Below are 12,523 nucleotides of genomic sequence, written 5' to 3'. Positions count from 1 at the left end.
ATAAGAATGTAAAAACAATAATGTTGTCTAGAATGTTTTTCCTTGAAAGAGCAAATGTCCAAAATTAATTCCATTTTTTTGTCCCACATTACCTGCTAATATCCGGTATAAACTCCATAGCATCCCTCACACTAGTGCCAGCAGAGCTGTACTAATCGACTGTGACAGTTAGTAAATGATGTTAAAAGCAGCTTGAATCACTTGGTGAAGGGCCAGTTAGCGCCTTTCTATTTGACCGAAGCTCCTACGAGGAGTAATAATAGTCAACATCCACTAAATATTTGTTCCAATGAAGCTTATAAGGCAACGTCATGGCGAAATATTGCTTTCATTACTTTCCTGTTTGGGAGAATATGTGGTCTTGCATGTAAGCTGTTCAGACACTGCGTTGTTAGAGTTTATAAAATGGCAGTGATTTAGTGTTATGGACAGAAGATTTTGTTGCGCAGTATATTATGGTTTATTATTTATCTCACTTTAAATCCTGGCTTTATGACCATTTTGTTTAATTTGCCTTGTTATGTTGGAAATATTATTCATGGATATTACCATAATGTGTGTTACGCTCAGTGGCAAGTAATAATTTTTCAGTGTGACTCAGGCAGGGGTTCAGATTCTTCAATCCAGTGATTTAAAGCTTAATGCATTTTTTATTTTATTGTATTTGCACCAATTGACCAGTTTAGTCGCCCAGACCCGGCCATGTTTGATCTGAGTCTGTCAAAATATCAGTTCATTTAAATGAACTAAAATAATTGTAATTCAAAGAAAAGAAGTAAAAGAAGTAATTCAAAGTCAGATAGGAGGTTGCAAAGTTGATTATTATTAATAATATTATGAAACACTGTAAAAAAAAAAAAAAAATCTAAATTGTAAGGCAACTTGCTGCAGAGCTTTTTTGGGTTGACTCAACTTTAAACCCAAGAACTGCACTTGACTCGATTTGAGTTGAGTAAGCTCAAAAAAGCTTTGCAGCAAGTTGCCCTAAAATTAATTAATCCTAACATTTATTTTAATGTAAATTAATAGTTTCTGATTTAGGGGTAAGATTTTGGATCAATTTTGGATAAATATATAGTAAATAAATATATATAGTTATAAATAGTTATAAATAATTATAAATAATTACCCCACTGTAAAAAAAAAGAAAGTTGACTTAAAAAGTGGGGAAACTCATTGCCTAAAATTATTAAGTGAACTATGTACATCATTATATTAAAATAAATCTATTTAACAGTTCCTAGGTTTACTGACAACAACAAAAAGCAACAAAGCACTTTCATATCTGCAAATTCTTAATTGGACACATATTGTAAATAGTTTGGCTGCGTCTGAAATCGCCTACTACTCAGAAGGTACTGCATTTGAATCGACTGTTAGAATAATGTTCTATACAGTATAAATGTAAATGTAGTATGAATAAAACTCGGACGTACTACAGCCGTCATTTCTCGTTACATCACTTCATTCCCATTCATGAATTTGTGGCATTATTGGGATAGTGTAGCGTGCATCGGATGTTCACTTCATAATCTCACCGGAAGTAGTAAGTCATCTGGGAACTTCTCGCATACTGTTTTTGAACAGTATTCTAGGAATTCGGACATACTACTTGGCTCGCATACTGTTTTTAGCATACTATACATATGAGATTTTGGACGCAGCCTTTGTGTTATGTAATTCAGTGATATATGTATCATTATGTATCATCCTTAATGAAAAGCAGTGTCTTCAATTGATAGATGGATGTCTGCCTGATGTGAAACATTGCAACCTCACGACTGCTGTTTTCAACCTGCTCACACCCTGAAGCTGGGAAACGTCCCATTCTCCAAAGTTACTCCTAATCTGGAGTGATAGTGTGGACTTACTGCAGCACTTTTCCTGCTGGCGCCGTTAAAAGCCTGCCCTCCACATGCATAATATCCATGCAGTTCTGCCCCTGACAGATACTCGCTATAATCTCTTTGAAAAGCAGCATTTGCACAATGGGAAAGTCTTGAAGCTGTGGCTTTCAATAACATGTAGAAATAGAGAGACACTTAACTGCATTAGTATCTGTGCTGAGGTGCATGGTACACCTACAAACAAAAAACAACTACAAACAAACAAAAAATGAAGCATTGAAAGGAATATTTCAGTCTCTCATGGTTAAATTGATTTATATTAATAATTATTGTAGTATCTAATGTCTTGATCCTAGCACAGTGATGAGTATCTAATCTCATTAAGTCTAATCTCATTAAGTGTAATAATAATAATAAATGAGAAATTGAAAAACATTAATTAATGCCAATTCATCAGAATGCAGTAGATTCCTTCTTAAATTAGAAAAATTATAAAACAATAAAAAAGGAAAGTTAAAAGACCATATAAAAAGCAAAATTAGAAGTCCAGGGCACTTGTAAAAAAATAAAAAAATTTAAAAAAAGGACATTTTTGAGCGCCTTGGACTTATCATTTCTTTACGCATTCCTTACCCCAGGGGTGTCCAAACTCGGTCCTGGGGTCCGTTCTTCGTACGTGGACTACACATTTAGCTGGATTTGGTTGTTGGTGATTTGACACGATCCAGGATTGTTTCGTTCTTCAAAACTGATGCGAGAGTTGTTATAGCAACAGTTCTGGTAGCTCAAACCTGCTAGGGAGCAGGCTCATTTCATATAAACAGAATTAGATCAGGTCAGTACAAGCAAAGATAATACTAAAATTATTAATAAAACTTATGGAATCTGCACTCCAAAATAAAAGTACAAAGACTGCCACCTGGTGGTTCAAAGAGAACATTTATTGGTGTGAACTTTTTAGATTGCTTTAGTACAATTTGTGTGTAATAGACATGCACAATATGCGACTTTAAAAAAAGCAATAATACATATGCAGTCATTAACATGTTTTCACAGCTAATAAGACGATGATTTGATGCTTCACAAAAGTTGCAGACACCTTTACCTATATCAAAATTCTTTTGTGACGCAAAATGAATTTAAACATCCAATTATTCTTTACACCGATTAAGAAACCGGCTACTATAATACTTCTATGGCTACTATAGTAAAGAAAATCTGCTCTAACTGTAAAACTAAATAAATTGCTAAATACTCTTGAGAGACATGAAAGTGTAATGCCTGCAGCCTACAACAAAGGTGGAAAGTTATTGCGTATCATATTTAACAAACCGTTTCCTATGAATTTTATGTAATTTTGCTCACATGGACAATTGAAAATTAATCAGATGATGTCATTGCATTGCTGATCATGATTCGAGGATCGATAGATCTGTCCTTCACAACACGTGCAGCAACATCAGATCAGTTCATCCAGACATTTTAATCTGTTTCACAAACTTGTTTGAGGAACCAAATCAGAGATCAGTTATTAATATTAAAAGATCCAGGATCTGCAAAATCATCTTTTAAGCAAGGTACGAAGAATGGACCCCTGGAGGGTGTCCTGGAGAGTTTAGCTCCAACCCTAATCAAACACACCTGAACCAGCTAATCAAGCTCTTACTATATACTAGAAACTTCCTGGCAGGTGTGTTGAAGCAAGTTGGAGCTAAACTCAGCAGGACATCGGCCCTCCAGGACTGAGTTTGAACACCCCTGCCTTGCCCAAACAGCACAGACACAATAATCATCCCTGAAGCACTTTTTGTTTGATTTTGGATTACCATAAATATATATTTGAAGCATTTGGGTGCATATAAAACTGACAAATGTAGTGAAAACATTTTTTTTTTATAATATAAAAATAAAATATTCTTTTATATTATTTTCATAATGAAAAGAAATCTATAAAATATTACTTGAACTAACAATTGTAAAGTTATTTTTGTTAAACTTTCCATATTAAATTTGCACTATTAAATATAATAATTATTAATAAAATACACTATTAATTATGTCCTTAATTTATGAAACAAATACAACTTTAAACTGTAAATAAAATAGCCCTAAAAATACATGCCCAAAATATCCAACTCCATTTAGTTGAATGTTTATTCAGTTTAGTTTAATAACAGCATTCAGTGATGCGAATTTCATCAGTTGTGAAACTTATTTCAGCTATAAATCTGGTCTACAGAAAATACAAAAAACAATGCTGTTGTTCAACCCCAGGAGGTTCAATGTTGATTCAGTTCAGTTCAATAATAGTCTACAATACAAACTATTTTATTATCTTGATCATCAAATGTGCTTTAAAGACACCCTGAAGTTTTAACAGATTTTTGTGTGTTGAGCATCAATTAAGACAATGTTAGCACCTCTTAGCTTTAATTGTGGGGAAAACTGGATAATTTTGAGCTAATGTCAGCTAATTTCATCTTCCGGATTTAAAATAATTTTTCGGGCGAGATCAAAATTGGTGACGTAGCACGAATCTGCTAGTGGATTGATGACACGTTGGCTTCTCATTATTATTCAAAGTGGAGTTTTCTTATCCTATGATACGGCTCTGCTTCTTTATTATTCATGAGAGCACGTGCTTTCCGAAGGCAAGGCAGACCTGCCAAGCTGTGAGCCCCAGTGACTGGGTGCGACCACGTCCGCGGACGGCATGGGTCGTAAGTGTTTGTTTCCATGATTTACGGGGAATCACGTTTGTTGCATGTTTTACTCCGCGATTCTGTCAGGACCGATACAGGCTGATGTACTGTGTTCGTCGGCAGGGCTAATAGTTGGAATAGACAGTGCAAAAGACCTACTGCACTGCTATCCACTGTGTCTGCATTCAGACCCGGGGATTGAGGAGGAGAGAAGTCCTTCTCATTTAAAGTGTTTATATAAACACGATTATCTTTAAATTGATATAACAAATTGTGGTTATGCGTATATGAAATTACGAATAACATATGTAGCAGGACATTAAATTACTTACTGTTTATTTCTTTGTATTTTAACTTTAAACTATAAAATCATGGTTCTCCTCACGGTTTGTCTCTCATTTTGTGAGCCAACTGACAACAGTTGTTCGCTCCCCTCTTTTTCCCTCTGGTCTGCCAGCCACGCCCACTCCTCCCTCTGTTTGCAGAGCTCCACGCCCATCTCTGAGGTAAAATTTCTGAGGTAGACTTGAACCGAAAGAAGGGGGTTTCATGGCCCTTTAAGTCTGCACACAGTAAGAATTTACAGACAGTATGTCATTTGCGATGCATGCCCAGATTCATGGTTTTATCTGTGGGATTTGCTTGCTGAATGCTGCAGGATCTCAAGGGCCACTGGAAAGGCCTCATCTGCATATTAGATGATATGTTTGTTTGTCAGGCTTGTTTTCTAGAAGACACGTTCTGCTTGACTGATGCTGTGACAGCCCTTGTTTGCAAGCAAAGGAAGTTCACAGGGTGTCCTGTGAGGGAATGAGGGAATCCTTAAGCAGGTTCTTCCACACTTGGATGATCCTGCTTCTGCTGATGAGGTCTGGCCTTCAGTTGCGTTAGGCTCTGGAAGAAGCATGAGATTAGATGTGTAACAACTAAGTTTTACTCCACCCTGAAGCACATCTCAGTTAGCAGAGCTGGAGCTTCAGAAGAGCACCACAAATATTTGGGACATTCTACCAGAAACTTGCATTATCTGTCCCTGAAATAAAATATAAATACAATACAAAGTATTTCATCCTAATCAATTCTAAAATAGACTGATGGTTGATTTCTGTGAGTTGTTCTGTAAAGGAATATGTCATTCATTTGGTTCTCAGTTTTTTGTTCTTTATTAAAGACACTTTAGAAACCCTGCCATTGTCCTTGTCCTCATCCCAATTGAACCTTATAGTTTTGTTATGCTTAAAACAGTTTTTTGGGGGAAAAATACTTCAGAAATAAAGTTTAAGTTGTTATTATTCACATCAATTGATTAAAAACATGAAATTATAAGTAAATTCTACAAATAAATACTACAAATATATAATACAAATAAATTTACAATTGTCCCCATGTTTCGGTCAGTTCCATCACATTTGCATTAAATTTAACATAAAATGGATGCAATACACGTTTAAGACTATGTCTTGGAAGTGACATCATATGACGGAGAAGAAGCTGACAGCAATCAAGGATGCGTTTTATCATTGAATTGGATGATTTTACGCTTGGTTTGTAAGATTTGCTGAAGGAAGACAAGCTTAAGTCAGGCCCTGTCACATTTTTAGAAGTGAAAGTGTAGGTTTCTGGTAGAATGTCCTATTTATTGTGTGGAGTTTTTCTGTTTGTTTTGAGAGTTTTGTTGATAGCATGGGAAGTGTTTGCTTGGTTTTTGTGCTGAAGACATTTTGTTAAATTTAAGACATTTATGTAAAATGTTAATATTTATTTTCACATGAAAGCAGCACTAATTTTACCATTTAAACATGATGCAATTTTAGCACAGGCTCATTGGGAAAATGTGCCCAGGGATACATTTTTGAGAACCGAGAAATATGTTCTTGCAGGTACATATTTCTACATTATGGAACCTTGATCTTTCTTCCAACAACTTTACACCTTAAAAAGGTTTTTAAAAAAAGACTTTTATGAACATTGTGAGAGTTTGAGGTGATATATTGTCTGGGTTGGTGTTGTATATTATGGTACAAAAACCTTGTAATAAACTGCCAATACATTTTCAGTTATTTTGCAGACTTACTGTATTTCTCTACATATTATTTATGATACATTTTATTATTTACACTACAAAAAGTCAATAAAAGTCACTTTGTTAAACTGTAGAGTTGAATTTTCAACGTCAAAAGTCGACAGAGCAGAGATCAACATTCTATAATGCAATTCACAACCGTAAATAAAAAGAAAACTTTAAAGAATTTACTGAAAGATCTTGCCTTTTTTACTTATCTGAATATTTATAATAAATGTAATCATTTATAGCAACTGGCCATTTAAATGGTCATTAAATAGATTTATTTAAATTTATATTCAAATTAGTAAATATTTAGCACATTAATTAAACTATTATTTATTAAATTCTTGTCTCATTAATCTCTGCTTCTATTCTGTTCTATTCTCGAGGTAGTTTTGGTTTGTTTTCGAGCATTTCAGCTTTCATGACGCTACGCATAACATGCATGAGAGACGATCAGAAATGAGTCATCCTAAAATGCAAATAAAGTCACCAAGAAGAATTCGGAAATGTTTTGTTTTGACAGCAACTTTGTATAGCACTACCACACAAGCTTTCCTCTGCTGAGTTTTTCAGCTTAAACTGCAAGTCTGGCTAAGTGTGATGAAAGACTGCAGGCACCAAGAACGACAGCTGATGGAAATGTATCTGCTGCGCAAAGAGAATGTTTACTGATGTCAATGAGAATCGGAAATTTTATCTGTCCGGCCCTCTTTTCCCTGCCTGCTGTGTTAAATCCAGGCAGCGGAGAGGATGGCAAGTGTCAAGTGTTTAAAAAAAGGACGAGCGAAACATAAGTGGAAGAAAATGGGATTCGTTCTTCTGTCTGTTGTCTGTCTTTTTTTGTCCAATAGACTCTCTCCATTCGTCTGTCAGAGCAAAAATCTGAATGTAAATACTGGGAGTTTATCAAACCAAGAGCTTAGGTTTACCTTCATTTTAACCAATCTTAGACAATAGTATGAGACGGTGTACATACAGTATTCTTGATTATCTTTACTGCATGTGTATTAACAACAAAACTATAAAAAGAGTGCATCTGTCTCCTTTCATTTTATTTTATGAAACATTACAATTTTTTTAATATATAACAGTATATGAAACATTACACTAAAAAACTTTGAGTTATTTATTTAACCCAATGGTTGATTTAAAGATAGTTGGTGCTTTGTTCAGTTATTTTTAACCTTTATTAGGTTATTTATTTATTAACTCAACCAGTTGGGCTAAATATTTGGTGCTTTGTTGGGTTATTTTTAACCTTTATTTGGTTATTTAATAACTCAGCCATTCATTCATTTTCTTTTCGGCTTAGTTTCTTTATTAATCTGTGGTTGCTACAGCAGAATGAACCAACAACTTATAGAGTATATGTTTTACGCAGCAAATGCCCTTACAGCTGCAACCCATCACTGGGAAACACCCATACACACTCATCCACACACATACACTACCGACAATTTAGCCCATCCAATTCACCTATAGCGCATGTTTTTGGACTTGTGAATTGTAATTGCCTAAATTGCATTTAGTGTTAATGAAAAGGGTCCAAGCATGGTAATTATGCACAGTCTTTTTATTTAATGGAGAAAACAAAATCACTTAAGCATGAAAAGAACAAATGTCAGTGTCATGGGGAATGACAAGGCTTGCATTTTTCAAGATTACTGGTTGATTATAAGAATGCATAAACAAAAAACAACGCAATTAGTATCTGAACTGTGTATAATAACAACGTACAAATATAGGTAAACTCTAAGATGAGTTGTCGTAACCCAGTCTTGGACCAAATTTGGCCAAACCCATTCCTTAATTTTCCTTCGGCTTAATCTCTGATTTATCAGGGGTTACCACTGCGGAATGAACCGCTAACTATTCCGGTAAATGTTTTATGCAGCGGATGCCCTTCCAGCTGCAACCCAGTGCTGGGAACCACCCTTACGCTCATTTGCGCGATCATCCAATTCACCTTTAAGTGCATGTCTTTGGACTGTGGGAAAACTGGAACATGGAACCCATGTCCACATGGGGGGAACATGCAAAGTCCACACAGAAATGCTTACTGAACATTGGATTACTACAACCCAGCATATCTTTAGAGTTTAAATACATACACCAGCATATCTTTAGAGTTTAAATACATACACCAGCATATCTTTAGAGTTTAAATGCATACAGTACTTTAGCTAACTGCCAAAAAATTCAGTAACACGTTAGTTTAAGTAACACAATATACTACTGGCTTATTACCTGCCGATTATTAAGATATTAACTATTTATTAGCACTTATAAAGTATGATCTTATTTTACAGCCCTCATCCCAATACCTATACTTTAATAAGCTGCACATTAGTAGTTTATAGTCTTAGTTAATGGTTTGTTAATACTGTGACTTGTACATTAAAACACTGTGTGACTGAAACTTTGTATGCCAATAAGACCTCTAAAAAAATGCATCGATTTGATTGGCTATTTAACCTGCCGCTCATTTATCTGCCATAAGGTCAAGTGGAAAATATGCGGGTGCTTCTCCAAGAGGTCTGTGTATGTCCACAGGGCAGGTGCCATATGGACAGAAACATGCAGGCCTGTGTTGCTTCAATAAATTGTTGTTGACACTGCCCTCTAGAGATGTGCGATATGGCATTAGTATTGTCGGTCCCTGCCCAGACGCCAGCTTTACTTGCACCAGAAAACTTCACGCCCACTTCATCTCCAGCAGAAAAGCTTACATGCTCTAGAGACGTGCTGTCTTTGACCATTTATGAGGCTTCACATTTTGTTTGTTTTTTTCCTTTCCCTCCCGTCTGTTCCTTCCCTTACGTCACAGCGCCGGCGTCTCATAAATCATCAGAGAGCCTTACCAAGGGTCTTGTCATGACTCTGCAAGCACGTGGAAGGACTAAGCAGGGCAGAGAGTATCAGGCTGACACTGAGATCAGCTAATAAATATGCAGTAGGAGGGTTTCTGAGTGTGAGTTTGACTGTCAGTCAGGTACCACTGCATGGTTGTGTCATTCTCTTTATAAAAAATTTTATTCAGGATATAAAAACAAATGCAGAATCCAATTCACCTGATATAATGTATAAGAGATATTTAAAAAAAATCTTTTCTGGAATTCATAGATATGGCCTTTGAGTAAAAGAGACAACTATTTTATCCTATGAAGGTCTGATAGCATATCTTTCAAATTTCAAGTAAAAATACTGTCATTTGGAGTATCTTTCTGGACCCTTTTCACAAGACTGTTACAATGCATTTAACGGTCATCAGCATCTTAAGTCCTTGCAAGTTTTTAATATTGGGATTTTTTTAAAAGTATAAACATTTAAATGCATTACCATATGAATTACGATGTATCTTTGCATCAAAATGAATAACCGCTTGTGTCTTTGGGCGGGACAGTAAAATTGACATTGTTTTGGCTGCCATAATCAGTCTCACAATTATTATATTTTTTTTTTTACCTTTTTCTGAAAGTCTTAATAATAGAGAGTCTTTTATTATTTCAGCAAATATGACTGTAAAAAAAAATTGTTGTACCCCCATTCACTGCTCTATAAGTTTACCCAACACTGAAAAAAATTATTCAAAGATAATTCCTTGGATTTACTCTTTTTTTTAACGTTAAGTGGTTGTAAACAATTTATTTGGGCTGAATTTAAACAAACAAATTAAGTTGAACATTGGTCAATTTAATTTGTTTGTTTAAATTGAACACAAATAAACTATTTGCAACAGTTTTGCATGCAACACTTTTTTCAGTGAACCATGATGAATTCCACTACTGAGAAACCCTTTCTTTCTTTCTTTCTTTCTTTCTTTCTTTCTTTCTTTCTTTATTGTGGTTAAAAATAAGCATAATTTATATATATATTTTTTTTTATTCTTCTGATGTAAAAACATTATCATTGTGTTGTCTAAATCAGGGATTCTCAACCTTTTTCACTTTGGATTCCACTTTTTTCTCCGATCAATTTTTGAAGGCCGACCTGTCTGACATTTTCTCTACAATGTTTGTATGAAATGCTAATTTAAACCTTTATTCATTAGCAAATATAAATACATTTGTTGTGCCTTCTATTATTTTCTTTTTTCTATTATCAGCAAATTATAAAAATATAATTGTATTTAAACTAAATTATATATAAAACTCTCTCTTTCTCTCTCTCTCTCTCTCTCTCTCACTCTCTCTCACTCTCTCACAAACCATCATTATACAATAACTTGCCTAATTACCCTAACCTGCCTAGTTAACCTAGGTAAGCCTTTAAATGTCACTTTAAGCTGTATAGAAGTGTCTTAAAATATCTAGTAAAATAGTATTTACTGTCATCATGGCAAAGATAAAATAAATCATTTATTAGAAATGAGTTATTAAAACTATTACTATTATTATATTGACATTACTATTCAAAAATATACAGCCAAATGAGTTTGAGTTTACAGCTGGATATTATTGGGAGATCGCTGACAGGAACAGTGAACAGCTTCGCCAGAGTGCATCTGAAGCTCCTATGCAAGTTTGTTTTACAGTGGCAAAGACCATTGAGCCTCGCTACATTCTCCTGGATGGGCGCACCTCTGTTGTAAACACTCACAGGACATTCATTTGGACAAGTATGCAGATATATTAAATAGGTCACACAAAAACACACAAAGAGAGGCTTTCACTTCACACATAGTTTGTGAATGAACAGACTTACGTGTACTAGTTGCAGACGCGATTCTGGGGCTGTTTTTGCACGAGTTTGAAATAATCAATCAGAGAACAGGAGAAAGTGCATTCCTTCGATCATTTTAATATAGCATATTAATGATGAAATCCAAAAATTATAGTATAATACTGAGAGTTCAATCTCGTGGCCCACCTGCAGGATTGCCCACCGGTTGAGAATCCCTGGTCTAAAATATGAATATAAGCATGTTTAAAACATGTTACCTTTTTGTTATTTAATGCCCCAAATGACAACATTTTTAGTTAGAATATGGAATAAATGTTATGAGTTTATTTATTTTTATTATTATTATTATTATTATTATTATTATTATTATTATTATTATTATTATTATTATTATTATTATTATTATTTAATACATTTATTATTATATTTGATACATTTATTATTCATTTATTATGTTTTCCCTAAACACACAAAACAACAACAAAAAACAAAACAATAATGTAAAAATATATAAAATGTATAATAATGTAAAAATTCTATAGTAAAATCTGTTATTTGACATGCTTACTGGTGTGAGGGGAGGAGCAACTTGTCATTCATGTGAAATCCACCAATAGCAAACCAGAACTAATCAGCAAGTTCAGACAAAATCAAGTTCTGTCAAAGTTTTTCTAGTTCGATGAGGTGTTTTTTTTTCTCAGAAATACTTAAAAATATTGCAGAAATGTTATCACAACTTCTGTTTCCTGTCAACATTAGAACCAGGTACATTACAATGTTTGGCAAAATTATCCAACAGAGCATTTTACTAAATAATTGACTAACTAATTACTGTAAATAAAAAAATCTCCAACAACAGCACACTTTGAGTCCTGCAGTTGCTTTTAGCATGGAACAGCAACATGTTAACGCCCTGTGTTTTTGGATTAAATTATTGAACTAACTCATGTAATTTAATGACATAACCATAATTTTAAGTCAAAGTACATTTGCTATTGCAACTTGTAACTGAAACAATCACAATATACTTGCATGTTAAAGAATAGTCTTGAAACAACTTGTCTTTGACCTTAGCCACTTTTTTATCATTCTTTGCCACAAAGATGAAACTGCAAAATAGTGCCTATAAATAAACAGTAAAAAAACAGCAAACATCTCTCAACATAATAATCTTGAAAAACAAACAAACTAAAATAGCATATCAAAAATATATTTGTTCTGAT

Source organism: Danio aesculapii, chromosome 11 (genome assembly GCF_903798145.1).
Source record: "Danio aesculapii chromosome 11, fDanAes4.1, whole genome shotgun sequence".
Taxonomy (NCBI): domain Eukaryota; kingdom Metazoa; phylum Chordata; class Actinopteri; order Cypriniformes; family Danionidae; genus Danio; species Danio aesculapii.
The sequence above is the reverse complement of the archived record's forward strand: the minus strand, read 5'-3'. Positions refer to the sequence as shown.